Consider the following 15,094-nt stretch of genomic DNA (forward strand, 5'->3'; position numbering starts at 1 on the left):
ATCCCTTGGACCTTCAAAGTGACGATGAAACACAGAAATTGCATCGGAATTAAATATGAGAGACACAATGCCGACTTAAGTACACGAAGACTGAGTCTTCCTACTGTCTATGTTTTGAGCGTTTCCTGTGTCACCAGTTTTACATTCCGATGCACCTCTGCAGGTATACTGTTTCCCTTCGACTTTCCCATTGACGATGAAACACAGAAATTGCATCGGAATAAAATATAAAAGACACAATGCCGACTTAAGTACAGGAAGACTGAGTCTTTCTACTGTCTATGTTTTGAGCGTTTCCTGTGTCACCAGTTTTACATTCCGATGCACCTCTGCAGGTTCACTGTATCCATTGGACCTTCCCATTGACGATGAAACAGAAATTGCATAGGAATTAAGTATAAGAGACACAATGCAGACATAAGTACAGGAAGACTGGGTCTTCCTACTGTCAATGTTTGAGCGTTTCCTGTGTCAACAGTTTTACATTCCGATGCACCTCTGTAGGATTACTGTATCCATTGGACCTTCCCATTGACGATGAAACACAGAAATTGCATAGGAATTAAATATAAGAGACACAATGCCGACATAAGAACAGGAATGCTGAGTCTTCCTACTGTCTATGTTTTGAGCATTTCCTGTGTCACCAGTTTTACATTCCGATGCACCTCTGCAGGTTTACTGTATCCCTTGGGTCTTCCAATTGACGATGAAACAAAGAAATTGCATCGGAATTAAATATAAGAGGCACAATGCCGACTTAAGTACACGAAGATTGAGTCTTCCTACTGTCTATGTTTTGAGCGTTTCCTGCGTCCCCAATTTTACATTCCGATGCACCTCTGCAGGTTTACTGTATCCATTGGACCTTCCCATTGACGATGAAACACAGAAATTACATCGGAATTAATTATAAGAGACACAACGCCGACTTAAGTACAAGAAAACTGAGTCTTCTTACTGTCTATGTTTTGAGCGTTCAATGTCACCAGTGTTACATTCCGATGCAACTCTGCAGGTTTCCTGTGTCCCTTGGACCTTCCCATTGGCGATGAAACACAGAAATTGCACCGCATTTAAATATAAGAGACACAATGACGTCTTAAATAGAGGAAGACTGAGTCTTCCTACTGTCTATGTTTTGAGCGTTTCCTGTGTCACCAGTTTTACATTCCGAAGCACCTCTGCAGGTTTACTGTATCCCTTGGACCTTCACAGTGCCGAAGAAACTTAGAAATTGCATCGGAATGAAATATAAGAAACACAATGTCGACTTAAGTACAGGAAAAGTGTGTCTTCCTATTGTATATGTTTTGAGCGTTTCCTGTGTCACCAGTTTTACATTCCGATGCACCTCTGCAGGTTTACTGTATCCATTTGATCTTCCCATTGACGATGTAACACAGAAATTGCATCGGAATTAAACATAAGAGACACAATGCCGACCTAGGTACAGGAAGACTGAGTCTTCTTACTGTCTATGTTTTGAGCGTTTCCTGTATCATCAGTTTTCCATTTTGATGCACCTCTGCAGGTTTACTGTATCCCTTGCACCTTCACAGTGACGATGAAACACATAAATTGCATCGGAATTAAATATAAGAGACACAATGCCGACATAAGTACAGGAAGACTGAGTCTTCCTACTGTCTATGATTTGAGCGTTTCCTTTGTCACCAGTTTTACATTCTGATGCACCTCTGCAGGTATACTGTTTCCTTTCGACTTTCACATTGACGATGAAACACAAAAATTGCATCGGAATTAAATATAAGAGACACAATGCCGACTTAAGTACAGGAAGACTGAGTCTTCCTACTGTCTATGTTTTGAGCGTTTCCTGTGTCACCAGTTTTACATTCCGATGCCCCTCTGCAGGTATACTGTTTCCCTTCGACTTTCCCATTGACGATGAAACACAGAAATTGCATCGGAATAAAATATAAAAGACACAATGCCGACTTAAGTACAGGAAGACTGAGTCTTTCTACTGTCTATGTTTTGAGCGTTTCCTGTGTCACCAGTTTTACATTCCGATGCACCTCTGCAGGTTCACTGTATCCATTGGACCTTCCCATTGACGATGAAACACAGAAATTGCATAGAAATTAAATATAAGAGACACAATGCCGACATAAGAACAGGAATGCTGAGTCTTCCTACTGTCTATGTTTTGAGCATTTCCTGTGTCACCAATTTTACATTCCGATGCACCTCTGCAGGTTTACTGTATCCCTTGGGTCTTCCAATTGACGATGAAACAAATTAATTGCATCGGAATTAAATATAAGAGGCACAATGCCGACTTAAGTACAGGAAGATTGAGTCTTCCTACTGTCTATGTTTTGAGCGTTTCCTGCGTCCCCAATTTTACATTCCGATGCACCTCTGCAGGTTTACTGTAGCCATTGGACCTTCCCATTGACGATGAAACACAGAAAATACATCGGAATTAATTATAAGAGACACAACGCCGACTTAAGTACAAGAAAACTGAGTCTTCTTACTGTCTATGTTTTGAGCGTTCAGTGTCACCAGTGTTACATTCCGATGCAACTCTGCAGGTTTCCTGTGTCCCTTGGACCTTCCCATTGGCGATGAAACACAGAAATTGCACCGCATTTAAATATAAGAGACACAATGACGTCTTAAATAGAGGAAGACTGAGTCTTCCTACTGTCTATGTTTTGAGCGTTTCCTGTGTCACCAGTTTTACATTCCGAAGCACCTCTGCAGGTTTACTGTATCCATTGGACTTTCTCAGTGACGATGAGACACAGAAATTGCATCGGAAAGAAATATATGAGACACAATGCGACTTAAGTAAAGGTAGACTGAGTCTTCCTACTGTCTATGATTTGAGCGTGTCCGGTATCACCAGGTTTACATTCCGATGCACCTCTGCAGGTTTACTGTATCCCTTGGATCTTCCAATTGACGTTGAAACAAAGAAATTGAATCGGATTTAATATAAGAGACACAATGCCGACTTAAGTACAGGAAGATTGAGTCTTCCTACCGTCTATGTTTTCAGCGTTTCCTGCGTCCCCAATTTTACATTCCGATGCACCTCTGCAGGTTTACTGTATCCATTGGACCTTTCCATTGACGATGAAACACAGAAATTACATCGGAATTAAATATAAGAGACACAACGCCGACTTAAGTACAAGAAAACTGAGTCTTCTTACGGTCAATGCTTTGAGCGTTTCCAATGTCACCACTGTTACATTCCGATGCACCTCTGCAGGTTTCCTGTGTCCCTTGGACCTTCCCATTGGCGATGAAACACAGAAATTGCACCGCAGTTAAATATAAGAGACACAATGACGTCTTAAGTAGAGGAAGACTGAGTCTTCCTACTGTCTATGTTTTGAGCGTTTCCTGTGTCTCCAGTTTTACATTCCGATGCACCTCTGCATTTTTACTGTATCCCTTGGACCTTCACAGTGCCGAAGAATCACAAAAATTGCATCGGAATGAAATATAAGAGACACAACGCCGACTTAAGTACAAGAAAACTGAGTCTTCTTACTGTCAATGCTTTGAGCGTTTCCAATGTCACCACTGTTACATTCCGATGCACCTCTGCAGGTTTACTGTATCCATTGGACTTTCCCATTGACGATGAAACACATAAAATGCACAGGAATTAAATATAAGAGACACAATGCCGACTTAGGTACAGGAAGACTGAGTCTTCCTACTGTCTATGTTTTGAGCGTTTCCTGTGTCATCAGTTTTACATTCCGATGCACCTGTGCAGGTTTACTATATTCGTTGGACCTTCACAGTGACGATGAAACACAGAAATTGCATCGGAATTTAAAATAACAGACACAATGCCGACTTAAGTAGAGGAAGACTGAGTCTTCCTACTGTCTGTGATTTGAGCGTTTCCTGTGTCACCAGTTTTACATTTCGATGCACCTCTGCAGGCATACTGTTTCCCTTCGACTTTCCCATTGACGATGAAACACAGAAATTGCATCGGAATTAAATATAAGAGACACAATGCTGACATAAGTACAGGAAGACTGAGTCTTCCTACTGTCTATGTTTTGAGCGTTTCCTGTGTCATCAGTTTTACATTCCGATGCACTTCTGCAGTTTTACTATATCCATTGGACCTTCACAGTGACGATGAAACACGGAAATTGCATCGGAATTAAAAACAACAGACACAATGCCGACTTAAGTACAGTAAGACTGAGTCTTCGTACTGTCTATGTTTTGAGCGTTTCCTGTGTCACCAGTTTTACATTCCGATGCAACTCTCCAGGTTTACTGTATCCCTTGGACCTTCCCATTAACGATGAAACACAGAAATTGCATCGTAATTAAATATAAGAGACACAATGCCGACTTAAGTACAGGAAGAATGAGTCTTCCTACTGTCTATGTTTGAGCGATTCCTGTGTCACCAGTTTTACATTCCGCTGCACCTCTGCAGGTTTACTGTATCCATTGGACTCTCCCATTGACGATGAAACACATAAATTGCACAGGAATTAAATATAAGAGACACAATGCCGACTTAGGTACAGGAAGACTGAGTCTTCTTACTGTCTATGCTTTGAGCGTTTCACTTTCACAGTGACGATGAGACACAGAAATTGCATCGGAATGAAATATAAGAGACACAATGAGACTTAAGTACAGGAAGAGTGTGTCTTTCAATTGTCTATGTTTTGAGCGTTTCCTGTGTCACCAGTTTTACATTCCGATGCACCTCTGCAGGTTTACTGTATCCATTTGAAATTCCCATTGACGTTGAAACACAGAAATTGCATCGCAATTAAATATAAGAGACACAACGCCGACTTAAGTACAAGAGATCTGAGTCTTCTTACGGTATTTGATTTGAGCGTTTCTTGAGTCACCAGTTTTACATTCCAATTCACCTCTGCAGGTTTACTGTATCCCTTGGACCTTCCCATTGATGAAAAAACACAGAAATTGCATCGGAATTAAATATAAGAGACACAATGCCGACTTAGGTACAGAAGACTGAGTCTTCCTACTGTCTATGTTTTGAGCGTTTCCTGTGTCATCAGTTTTACATTCCGATGCACTTCTGCAGGTTTACTATATCCATTGGACCTTCACAGTGATGATGAAACACAGAAATTGCATCGGAATTAAATCTACAGACACAATGCCGACTTAAGTACAGGAAGACTGAGTCTTCGTACTGTCTATGTTTTGAGCGTTTCCTGTGTCTCCAGTTTTACATTCCGATGCAACTCTCCAGGTTTACTGTATCCCTTGGACCTTCCCATTAACGATGAAACACAGAAATTGCATCGTAATTAAATATAAGAGACACAATGCCGACTTAAGTACAGGAAGTCTGAGTCTTCCTACTGTCTGTGTTTTGAGCGTTTCCTGTGTCACCAGTTTTACATTTCGATGCACCTCTGCAGGCATACTGTTTCCCTTCGACCTGCCCATTGACGATGAAACACAGAAATTACATCGGAAATAAATGTAACAGACACAATGCCGACTTAAGTACAGGAAGATTGAGTCTTCCTACTGTCTATTTTTTGAGCGTTTCCTGCGTCACCAGTTTTACATTCCGATGCACCTCTGCAGGTTTACTGTATCCATCGGACCGTCCCATTGACGATGAAACACAGAAATTACATCGGAATTAAATATAAGGGAGACAACGCCGGCTTAAGTACATAAAAACTGAGTCTTCTTACGGTTTACGTTTTGAGAGTTTCCAGTGTCACCTGTTTTACATTCCGATGCACCTCTGCATGTTTACTGTGTCCCTTGGACCTTCCCATTTGCGATGAAACACAGGAATTGCATCGAAATTAAATATAAGAGACACAATGACGTCTTAAGTACAGGAAGACTGAGTCTTCCTACTGTCTATGTCTTGAGCGTTTCCTGTGTCACGAGTTTTACGTTCCCATGCACCTCTGCAGGTTTTCCTGTATCCCTTGGACCTTCAAAGTGACGATGAAACACAGAAATTGCATCGGAATTAAATATAAGAGACACAATGCCGACTTAAGTACAGGAAGACTGAGTCTTCCTACTGTCTATGTTTTGAGCGTTTCCTGTGTCACCAGTTTTACATTCCGATGCACCTCTGCAGGTTTACTGTATCCATTGGACCTTCACAGTGACGATGGAACACAGAGATTGCATCGGAATGAAATAAAAGAGACACATTGTCCACTTAAGTACAGGAAGAGTGTATCTTTCTATTGTCTATGCTTTGCGGGTTTCCTGTGTCACCAGTTTTACATTCCGATGCACCTCTGCAGGTTTACTGTATCCATTGGACCTTCCCATTGACGATGAAGCACATAAATTGCATCGGAATTACATATAAGAGACACAATGCAGACTTAAGTACAGGAAGACTGAGTCGTCCTACTGTCAATGTTTGAGCGTTTCCTGTGTCAACAGTTTTACATTCCGATGCACCTCTGCAGGTTTACTGTGTCCATTGGACCTTCCCATTGACGAAAAAACACAGAAATTGCATCGGAATTAAATATAAGAGATACAATGTCGACTGAGGTACAGGAAGACTGAGTCTTCCTACTGTCTATGTTTTGAGCGATTCCTATGTCATCAGTTTTACATTTTGATGCACCTCTGCTGGTTTACTGTATCCCTTGAACCTTCCCATTGACGACGAAACACAGAAATTGCATCGGATTTAAATATAAGAGACACAATGCCGACTTAAGTACTGGAAGAATGAGTATTCCTACTGTCTATGTTTGATCGTTTCCTGTGTCACCAGTTTTTCGTTCCGATGCACCTCTGCACGTTTACTGTATCCATTGGACCTTCCCATTGACGATGAAACACAGAAATTGCATCGGAATTAAATATAAGAGACACAATGCCGACATAAGATCAGGAATGCTGAGCCTTCCTATTGTCTATGTTTTGAGCATTTCCTGTGTCACCAGTTTTACATTCCGATTCACCTCTGCAGGTTTACTGTATCCCTTGGATCTTCGAATTGACGATGAAACATAGAAATTGCATCGGAATTAAATATAAGAGACACAATGCCGACTTAAGAACAGGAAGACTGAGTCTTCCTACTGTCTATGATTTGAGCGTTTCCTTTGTCACCAGTTTTACATTCCGATGCACCTCTGCAGGTATACTGTTTCCTTTCGACTTTTCCATTGACGATGAAACACAGAAATTGCATCGTAATTAAGTATAAGAGACACAATGCCGACTTAAGTACAGGAAGACTGAGTCTTCCTACTGTCTATGGTTTGAGCGTTTCCTGTGTCATCAGTTTTACATTCCGATGCACCTCTGCAGTTTTACTGTATCCATTGGACCTTCCCATTGACGATGAAACACAGAAATTGCATCGGAGCTAAATAAAAACGACACAATGCCGACTTAAGTTCAGGAAGACTGAGTCTTCCTAATGTCTGTGTTTTGAGCGTTTGCTGTGTCACCAGTTTTACATTTCGATGCACCTCTGCAGGCATACTGTTTCCCTTCGACTTTCCCATTGACGATGAAACACAGAAATTACATCGGAAATAAATATAACAGACACAATGCCGACTTAAGTACAGGAAGACTGAGTCTTCCTACTGTCTATGTTTTGAGCGTTTCCTGTGTCACCAGTTTTACATTCCGATGCACCTTTGTAGGTTTACTGTATCCATTGGACCTTCACAGTGACGATAAAACACAGAAATTGCATCGGAATGAAATAAAAGAGACACATTGTCGACTTAAGTACAGGAAGAGTGTGTCTTTCTATTGTCTATGCTTTGCGCGTTTGCTGTGTCACCAGTTTTACATTCCGATGCACCTCTGCAGGTTTACTGTATCCATTGGACCTTCCCATTGACGATGAAACACAGAAATTGCATCGGAATTAAATATAAGAGACACAACGCCGACTTAAGTACAAGAAAACTGTGTCTTCTTACGGTCTATGATTTGAGCGTTTCCTATGTGACCATTTTTACATTCCAATGCACCTCTGCAGGTTTACTATATACCTTGGACCTTCCCATTGACGAAAAAACACAGAAATTGCATCGGAATTAAATATAAGAGATACAATGCCGTCTTAGGTACAGGAAGACTGAGTCTTCCTACTCTCTATTTTTTGAGCGTTTTCTATCTCATCAGTTTTACATTTTGATGCACCTCTGCTGGTTTAATGTATCCCTTGAACCTTCCCATTGAAGACGAAACACAGAATTTCATCGGATTTAAATATAAGAGACACAATGCCGACTTAAGTACTGGAAGACTGAGTATTCCTACTGTCTATGTTTTGATCGTTTCCTGTGTCACCAGTTTTTCATTCCGATGCGCCTCTGCACGTTTACTGTATCCATTGGACCTCCCCTTTGACGATGAAACACAGAAATTGCATCGGAATTAAATATAAGAGACACAATGCCGGCATAAGAACAGGAATGCTGAGTCTTCCTACCGTCTATGTTTTGAGCATTTCCTGTGTCACCAGTTTTACATTCCGATGCACCTCTGCAGGTTTACTGTACCCCTTGGATCTTCCAATTGACGATGAAACATAGAAATTGCATCGGAATTAAATATAAGAGACACAATGCCGACTTAAGTACAGGAAGACTGAGTCTTCCTACTGTCTATGTTTTGAGCGTTTCCTGTGTCTCCAGTTTTACATTCCGATGCACCTCTGCAGGTTTACTGTATCCCTTGGACCTTCACAGTGACGAGGAAACACAGAAATTGCATTGGAATGAAATATAAGAGACACAATGTCGACTTAAGTACAGGAAAAGCGTGTCTTTCTATTGTATATGTTTTGAGCGTTTCCTGTGTCACCAGTTTTACATTCCGATGCACCTCTGCAGGTTTACTGTATCCATTTGATCTTCCCATTGACGATGAAACACAGAAATTGCATCGGAATTAAATTTAAGAGACACAATGCCGACTTAGGTACAGAAAGACTGATTCTTCCTACTATCTATAATTTGAGCGTTTCCTGTGTCATCAGGTTTACATTCCGATGCACCTCTGCAGGTTTACAATATCCCTTGGATTTTCCCATTGATGATGAAACACAGAAATTGCATCGGAATTAAATATAAGATACACAATGCCGACTTAAGTACAGGAATATTGAGTCTTCCTACTGTGTATGATTTGAGCGTTTCCTGCGTCACCAACAATTACATTCCGATGCACCTCTGCAGGTTTACTGTATCCATGGACCTTCCCATTGACGATGAAACACAGAAATAGCATCGGAATTAAATATAAGAGACACAACGCCGACTTAAGAACAGGAAGGCCGAGTCTTCCTACTGTCTATGTTATGAGCGTTTCCTGTGTCACCAGTTTTACATTCCGATGCACCTCTGCAGGTTTACTGTATCCCTTGGATCTTCCCATTGACGATGAACCACAGAAATTGCATCGGAACTAAATATAAGAGGCACAACGCCGACTTAAGTACAAGAAAACTGAGTCTTCTTACGGTCTATGATTTGAGCGTTACCTATGTCATCAGTTTTACATTTTGTTGCACCTCTGCAGGTTTACTGTATCCATCGGACCTTCCCATTGACGATGAAACACAGAAATTGCATCGGAATTAAACATAAGAGACACAATACCGACTTAAGTACAGAAGGACTGAGTCTTCCTACTGTCTATGTTTTGAGCTTTTCCTGTGTCAGCAGTTTTACATTCCGATGCACCTATGCAGGTCTACAGTATCCCTTGGACCTTCATAGTGACGATGAAACACAGAAATTGCATCGGAATTAAATATAAGAGACACAATGTCGACTTAAGTACAGAAAGACTGAGTCTTCCTACTCTCTATGCTTTGAGCGTTTCCTGTGGCACCTGTTTTACATTCCGATGCACCTCTGCAGGTTTGCTGTATCCCTTGCACCTTCCCATTGACAATGAAACACAGAAATTACATCGGAATTAAATATAACAGACACAATGCCGACATAAGTACAGGAAGACTGAGTCTTACTACTGTCTGTGTTTTGAGCGTTTCCTGTGTCACCAGTTTTACATTCCGATGCACCTCTGCAGGTTTACTGTATCCCTTTGACCTTCCCATTGTCAATGAATCACAGAAATAGCATCGGAATTAATTATAAGAGACACAATGCCGACTTAAGTACAGGAAGTTTGAGTCTTCCTACTGTCTATTTTTTGAGCGTTTCCTGCGTCACCAGTTTTACATTCCGATGCACCTCTGCAGGTTTACTGTATCCATTGGACCTTCACAGTGACGATGAAACACTGAATTTGCATCGGAATGAAATATAAGAGACACAATGTCGACTTAAGTACAGGAAGAGTGTGTCTTTCTATTGTATATGTTTTGAGCCTTTCCTGTGTCACCAGTTTTACATTCCGATGCACCTCTGCAGGTTTACTGTATCCATTGGATCTTCCCATTGACGATGAAACACAGAAATTGCATCGGAATTAAATATAAGAGACACAATGCCGACTTAAGTACAGGAATATTGAGTCTACCTACTGTGTATGATTTGAGCGTTTCCTGCGTCACCAATTTTACATTCCGATGCACCTCTGCAGGTTTTCTGTATCGATGGGACCTTCCCATTGACGATGAAACACAGAAATTGCATCGGAATTAAATATAAGAGACACAATGCCGACTTGAGTACAGCAAGATTGAGTCTTCCCACTGTCTATGTTTTGAGCGTTTCCTGCGTCACCAATTTTACTTTCCGATGCACCTCTGCAGGTTTACTCTATCCCTTGGACCTTCCCATTGACGAAAAAACACAGAATTTGCATCGGAATTAAATATAAGTGACACAATGCCGACTTAGGTACAGGAAGACTGAGTCTTCCTACTGTCTATGTTTTGAGCGTTACCTATGTCATCAGTTTTACATTTTGTTGCACCTCTGCAGGTTTACTGTATCCATCGGACCTTCCCATTGACGATGAAACACAGAAATTGCATCGGAATTAAACATAAGAGACACAATACCGACTTAAGTACAGAAGGACTGAGTCTTCCTACTGTCTATGTTTTGAGCTTTTCCTGTGTCAGCAGTTTTACATTCCGATGCACCTATGCAGGTCTACAGTTACCCTTGGACCTTCATAGTGACGATGAAACACAGAAATTGCATCGGAATTAAATATAAGAGACACAATGTCGACTTAAGTACAGAAAGACTGAGTCTTCCTACTCTCTATGTTTTGAGCGTTTCCTGTGACACCTGTTTTACATTCCGATGCACCTCTGCAGGTTTGCTGTATCCCTTGCACCTTCCCATTGACAATGAAACACAGAAATTACATCGGAATTAAATATAACAGACACAATGCCGACTTAAGTACAGGAAGACTGAGTCTTACTACTGTCTGTGTTTTGAGCGTTTCCTGTGTCACCAGTTTTACATTCCGATGCACCTCTGCAGGTTTACTGTATCCCTTTGACCTTCCCATTGACCATGAATCACAGAAATTGCATCGGAATTAATTATAAGAGACACAATGCCGACTTAAGTACAGGAAGTTTGAGTCTTCCTACTGTCTATTTTTTGAGCGTTTCCTGCGTCACCAGTTTTACATTCCGATGCACCTCTGCAGGTTTACTGTATCCATTGGACCTTCACAGTGACGATGAAACACAGAATTTGCATCGGAATGAAATATAAGAGACACAATGTCGACTTAAGTACAGGAAGAGTGTGTCTTTCTATTGTATATGTTTTGAGCCTTTCCTGTGTCACAAGTTTTACATTCCGATGCACCTCTGCAGGTTTACTGTATCCCTTGGACCTTCCCATTGACGTTGAAACACAGAAATTGCGTCGCAATTAAATATAAGAGACACAACGCCGACTTAAGTACAAGAGAACTGAGTCTTCTTACGGTCTTTCATTTGAGCGTTTCCTGAGTCCCCAGTTTTACATTCCAATTCACCTCTGCAGGTTTACTGTAACCCTTGGACCTTCCCATTGATGAAAAAACACAGAATTTGCACCGGAATTAAATATAAGAGATACAATGCCGACTTAGGTACAGGAAGACTGAGTCTTCCTACTGTCTATGTTTTGAGCGTTTCCTATGTCATCAGTCTTACATTTTGTTGCACCTCTGCAGTTTTACTGTATCCCTTGGACCTTCACAGTGAAGATGAAACGCAGAAATTGCATCTAAATCAAATATGAGACCCAATGCTGAATTCAGTACAAGAAAACTGAGTCTTCTTAGAGTCTATGTTATGACCGCTTCCTGTGTCACCAGTTTTACATTCCAATGCACCTCTGCAGGTTTACTCTATCCCTTGGACATTCCCATTGACGACGAAACACAGAAATTGCATCATATTTAAATATAAGAGATACAATGCCGACTTAAGTACAGGAAGACTGAGTATTCCTACTGTCTATGTTTTGATTGTTTCCTGTGTCACCAGGTTTTCATTCCGATGCACCTCTGCACGTTTACTGTATCCATGGGACCTTCCCATTGACGATGAAACACAGAAATTGCATCGGAATTATAATATAAGAGACACAATGCCGACATAAGAACAGGAATGCTGAGTCTTCCTACCGTCTATGTTTTGAGCATTTCCTGTGTCACCAGTTTTACATTCCGATGCACCTCCGCAGGTTTACTGTATCCATTGGACCTTCCCATTGACGATGAAACACAGAAAATGCATAGGAATTAAATATAAGAGACACAATGCCGAATTAAGTACAGGAAGAATGAGTCTTCCTACTGTCTATGTTTTGAGCGTTTCATGTGTCACCGGTTTTACATTCCGATCCACCTCTGCAGGTTTACTCTATCCATTGGACCTTCTCATTGACGAAGAAACACTGAAATTGCATCGGAATTAAATATAAGAGGCACAACGCCGACTTAAGTACAAGAAGACTGAGTCTTCTTAGGCTCTATGTTTTGAACGCTTCCTGTGTCACCAGTTTTACATTCCGATGCACCTCTGAAGGTTTACTGTATCCCTTTGACCTTCCCATTGTCGACGAGACACAGAAGTTGCATAGGATTTAAATATAAGAGACACAATGCCGACTTAAGTACAGGATGACTGAGTATTCCTAATGTCTATGTTTTGAGCGTTTCCTGTGTCACCAGTTTTACATTCCGATGCACCTGTGCAGGTTTACTGTATCTCTTGGATCTTCCCATTGCCGATGAGTCACAGAAATTGCATCGGAATTAAATATAAGAGACACAATGCCGACTTAAGTACAGGAAGGCTGTGTCTTCCTACTGTCTATGTTTTGAACGTTTCTTGTGTCACCAGTTTTACATTCCGATGCACCTCTGCAGGTTTACTGTATCACTTGGATCTTCCCATGGACGATGAACACAGAAATTGCATCGGAATTAAATATAAGAGACACAATGCCGACTTGAGTACAGCAAGAGTGAGTCTTCCTACTGTCTATGTTTTGAGCGTTTCCTGCGTCACCATTTTACTTTCCGATGCACCTCTGCAGGTTTACTCTATCCCTTGGACATTCCCATTGACGAAAAAACACAGAATTTGCATCGGAATTAAATATAAGTGATACAATGCCGACTTAGGTACAGGAAGACTGAGTCTTGCTACTGTCTACGTTTTGAGCGTTTCCTATGTCATCAGTTTTACATTTTAATGCACCTCTGCAGGTTTACTGTGTCCCTTGGACCTTCACAGTGACGATGAAACACAGAAATTGCATCGGAATTAAATATAAGAGACACAATGCCGACTTAGGTACAGGAAGACTGAGTCTTCCTACTGTCTATGTTTTGAGCGTTTCCTGTGTCACCAGTTTTACATTCCGATGCACATATGCATGTCTACAGTATCCGTTGAACCTTCATAGTGACGATGAAACACAGAAATTGCATCGGAATTAAATATAAGAGACACAATGCCGACTTAGGTACAGGAAGACTGAGACTTCCTACTGTCTATGCTTTGAGCGTTTCCTGTGTCATCAGTTTTACATTTTTATGCACGTCTGCAGGTTTACTGTATTCCTTGGACCTTCACAGTGACGATGAAACACAGAAATTGCATCGGAATTAAACAGAAGAGACACAATGCCGACTTAAGTACAGGAACATTGAGTCTTCCTACTGTCTATGTTTTGAGCGTTTCCTGCGTCACCAGTTTTACATTCCGATGCACCTCTGCAGGTTTACTGTATCCATTGGACCTTCCCTTTGACGACGAAGCAAAGAAATTGGATCGGTATTAAATATAAGAGGCACAACGCCGACTTAAGTACAAGATAACTGAGTCTTCTTACGGTCTATGATTTGAGCGTTTCCTGTGTCACCATTTTTACATTCCAATGCACCTCTGCAGGTTTACTATATAACTTGGACCTTCCCATTGACGAAAAAACACAGAATTTGCATCGGAACTAAATGTAAGAGATACAATGCCGACTTAGGTACAGGAAGACTGAGTCTTCCTACTGTCTAAGTTTTGAGCGTTTCCTATGTCATCAGTTTTACATTTTGTAGCACCTCTGCAGGTTTACTGCATCCCTTGGACCTTCACAGTGACGATGAAACACAGAAATTGCATCTAAATTAAATATAAGAGACACAATGCCGACTTCAGTACAAGAAAACTGAGTCTTCTTAGGGTCTATGTTTGGCCGCTTCCTCTGTCACCAGTTTTACATTCCAATGCACCTCTGCAGGTTTACTCTATCCCTTGAACTTTCCCATTGACGAAGAAGCACAGAAATTGCATCGGATTTAAATATAAGAGACACAATGCCGACTTAAGTACAGGAAGACTGAGTATTCCTACTGTCTATGTTTTGATCGTATCCTGTGTCACCAGTTTTTCATTCCGATGCACCTCTGCACGTTTACTGTATCCATGGGACCTTCCCATTGACGATGAAACACAGAAATTGAATCGGAATTAAATATAAGAGACACAATGCCGACATAAGAACAGGAATGCTGAGTATTCCTACTGTCTATGTTTTGAGCATTTCCTGTGTCTCCAGTTTTACATTCCGATGCAACCCTGCAGGATTACTGTATCCCTTGGATTTTCCAATTGACGATGAAACAC

This window comes from Schistocerca nitens, chromosome 5 (genome assembly GCF_023898315.1).
Source record: "Schistocerca nitens isolate TAMUIC-IGC-003100 chromosome 5, iqSchNite1.1, whole genome shotgun sequence".
Lineage (NCBI taxonomy): Eukaryota > Metazoa > Arthropoda > Insecta > Orthoptera > Acrididae > Schistocerca > Schistocerca nitens.